A 4,086-nucleotide genomic window follows, 5' to 3' on the forward strand; every position below is an offset into this window, starting at 1 on the left:
AACATTAAAAAAGTAATAGAATGAGGTGAGTGAGAGACCAAAGGTGAGAGCTCAGAGAAATTCATTCCTTAAATTGATTTATTTGAAAAATGAGTCCCTGTATACAGTATACACTCTGCCTATGTTCAGATACTCAGTGTCCTCGCTGATTTGTTAAAATGGAAGCTGGTTTCATTATTAGAGAATCATAGAATCTTAGAAGGGATCCAAGGGTCATCTAGTCCAACCCCCTGCAATGCAGCTATCTCAGCTAAAGCATCCATGACAGATGGCCATCCAACCTCTGCTTAAAAACCTCCAAAGAAGAAGAGTCCACAACCTTGCGAGGGAGTCCGCTCCACCGTTGGACTGCTCTTTCTGATGTTGAGTCAGAATCTCCTTTCTTGTAACTTGGAGCCATTGATTTGAGTCCTAACCTCCAGAACAGGAAGTAACAAGGATGTTCCTTCTTCCATGTGACAGCCCTATAGATATTGGAAGATGGTTAGCATATCTCCTCTCCGTCTCCTCTTTTCTGGGCTAAACACACCCAGCTCCTTCAAGCGCTCCTCATAAGGCTTAGTTTCCAGACCCTTGATTATCTTTGTTGCCCTCCTCTGCACACGTTCCAGTTTTAAACTGTGATACCCAGAATTGGACACAGTATTCCAGGTGTGGTCTGACCAATGCAGAACAGACTGGTACTATTACTTCCCTTGATCTGTACACTATACTTCTGTTGATGCAGCCGAGAATAGTGTTAGCTTTTTTTGCTGCTGCATCACACTGTTAACTCATATTAAGCTTATGGTCCACCAATGACCCCAGATCCTTTTCACAAGTACTGTGAGTAGGCCAGGTGTCCCCCATCTTATATTTGTGCATCTGGTTCTTCCTGCCTAAGTGCAGAACCTTACATTTGTTCCTATTGAAATTCAATTTGTTTAGCTTGTGTCCAGTTCTCCAATCTATTAAGGTCATTTTGAATTCTGATTCTGTTTTCTATGGCATTAACTACCCCTCCCAGTTTGGTGTCATCTGCAAATTTGATGAGCTTCCCCTCAATTCCTTCACCCAAGTCATTTATAAAGACGTTGAACAACAACAGACTCAGGACAGAACCCTGTGGCACCCCACTTGTCACTTTTTCCAAGGATGATGAGGAACCATTAATGAGTACTCTTTGGGTTTGTTTAGCCAGCCAGCTACAAATCCAACTAAGTTACCTTCTTCAACCCACATTTTACCAGCTTCCTCGCGAGAATATAATGGGGAACTTTGTCAAAAGCCTTACTGAAATCAAGATACACTATGTCCACAGCATTTCCCTGATCCACTAAGTTTGTAATTCCATTTCAAAAAGTAAAAACCAGGACACTCCGAAATTGTTGATCTTTTTTTAGTCAAACCCCCAAGTTGTTGAGCTGTTTTACAAAAACACCAAAAAAGCGCGATTTTTTGATTGCTTAAGGCCAAAGCTCCGCCTTTCACAAATTCTCCCTGGATGTCAATCCTGCTTTTGAAATCCGCCTTCCACATGTCAGTTTAATTTGTTTTCTATATAAAAAGTCTCCATCTAAATCCAAGCAAAACTGGATTTTGTCATTTTATATAAAATATGATGCAAAAAATGCGTTTTCCCCTCAACAACTCCAAAACAATTCTTTCACCTTGCTATTATCATTTCCTCCTGTGGCTTTCATGCGAACACCCTGTGCTTTGATCTCCACAACTGTAAACCAGAGATCTAGAATCAAACAGGAAGCTAGCGGAGTTATTGTCTTCCAGCCTCTGCAAAAGTCAACCATCACAGTCCTTCCTGCCTAAAACAGAACTCATTTTCAATCTAGCCTAACTTCCAATGTAAAAGTTAGAGAGAGTACTGTAGAGTTGCCCAACGACTGAGACACTCTGCGCTCCCACATGTAAATTCTGTTTAGCGGATTTGGAGAAGTGGACTCTCCTACACAACACCTATGCCATAAAATAAATATGTGTCTACACAGAAGTAAGCCCCATTCAGTTCAGTTGGTCTTACAGAGTTGCTGTTTGCATGCTTACTCAGAAGTAAGCTCCACTGTATTCAATGGAGCTTGTAAGTGTGCATTGTATTGCAGTCCTACTTACACCCCTCAGTAAATCAGTATAGGATGCAGTCTTGGTCTTTAAGGTGTCAAGAGATCCTTTTTTGTTTCTGTCCCATGCACAACAGCTTCCAAATGCTCACTGGAAGTTTATGCTATAAGTTTCTCTCTACTTTTCTCTCTCTCTCTCTGCATATTACAAAGAGGTGAGGGAAAGGGGAGAAAGAATATCTCCACCTTATGGTGAAAGTCCTGGGTAGCCTTTGGTTCTTCCTGAAACTTTTCTCAGGGTGTCCCTCCTGCCCTCCTCATCCAGTGGCTAAATTGGTGGCTACCTGGAAAAGGGGCTTTTAAGTAACCTGGGGAAGAAATGGAGGCAGTGGGAGATTTTACTTTCTTGGGCTCCGTGATCACTGCAGATGGTGACAGCAGCCACGAAATTAAAAGATGCCTGCTTCTTGGGAGAAAAGCAATGACAAACCTAGACAGCATCTTATAGAGACATCACCTTGCCAACAAAGGTCCATATAGTAAAAGCTATGGTTTTCCCAGTAGTGATATATGGAAGTGAGAGCTGGACCATAAAGAAGGCTGATTGCCAAAGAATGGATGCTTTTGAATTATGGTGCTGGAGGAGACTCTTGAGAGTCCCATGGACTGCAAGAAGATCAAACCTCTCCATTCTGAAGGAAATCAGTCCTGAGTGCTCACTGGAAGGACAGATCCTGAAGCTGAGGCTCCAGTACTTTGGCCACCTCATGAGAAGAGAAGACTCCCTGGAAAAGACCCTGATGTTGGGAAAGATGGAGGGCACAAGGAGAAGGGGATGACGGAGGACGAGATGGTTGGACAGCGTTCTCGAAGCTACTAGCATGAGTTTGACCAAACTGCAGGAGGCAGTGGAGGACAGGAGTGCCTGGCGTGCTCTGGTCCATGGGGTCACGAAGAGTCGGACACGACTAAACGACTAAACAACAACCAGTAACCTGGACATACAAACTCACTAGGCACTTGTGCTATTATGTCATGTGCCAGGTTAAGGCTCCCTCTTAATTGACCACCACTTTTAATGGAATGGCTTCTAAGACATGTTTCCTAGACTTTTGGGTTTTCTTGGCTACTGCTTCACTAACATTCATTTTCTGTTTGATTTTTTCTTACATTATGTTCTGCTGTTTAAAATTTTCTACCTCCATCGTCAGAGACAGTGTGCCTCTGAAAGCTACTTGCTGGGATTCCCAAGGTGCGTGGGAAGAGCGGCTGTTGCCATTAATGCAACAGATCAAGAAGGTAATGTGCATAATTAGATGCAGTAAATAGGCATGGGGTTATTTCCATAATCAGACCCATATACAGTATGGCAGCATCAAGACTTTGGAACTCCCTGCCTGCTGATATCAGACATGTTGTGATTTAGCTTTTTGCATGTTTCTTTTAGTGATAATGTTATCTATCTATCTATCTAAACACATAATGATATAACATCAGCACAAATATTCTAATTAATGAGATTGTATGGGAATAATACGGAATAACAGATACAGTCTTGCTTAAAATGTATATAGGAAGTGCAGTGTAAGCGATGGAAGTCAATCAATGAAATTTTATTAATATTTTCATATTGAGATATTTGTAGAATAGATTTGGAAGAAATTCTTCCAACTTTTCTTCTTTTCTCTATTTTTTCTTTTATTTTTTTCTCTTTTTTATATATGTTTGCTTGTCTGAAATATATATATGTATTTTGCTTATATTTTGTAATAATTATGTTAAATAAATTAATAAATTTAATTTTTAAAAAATTAAAAATTCCCAACTAAAAAAAATGATATCACATCAGCTTATTCGTGTGCATACGCACGTACGTACGCACGCATGCGCACAAACTCCCTGCCTGCTCCTCCTCTTCCGACTCGGCTTCTGTTTCCTTTCCCTCTCGCGTCTGTCGCGACACTTCCCGTCCCGTGCGCAATGCATGCTGGGGGTGGTAGTTCCGGGTGCGTGCCTGCGTGCGTGCCCCAGA

This window comes from Podarcis melisellensis, assembly GCF_964234715.1.
Source record: "Podarcis melisellensis genome assembly, chromosome: 2".
In the NCBI taxonomy this organism is placed as follows: Eukaryota; Metazoa; Chordata; class Lepidosauria; order Squamata; family Lacertidae; genus Podarcis; species Podarcis melisellensis.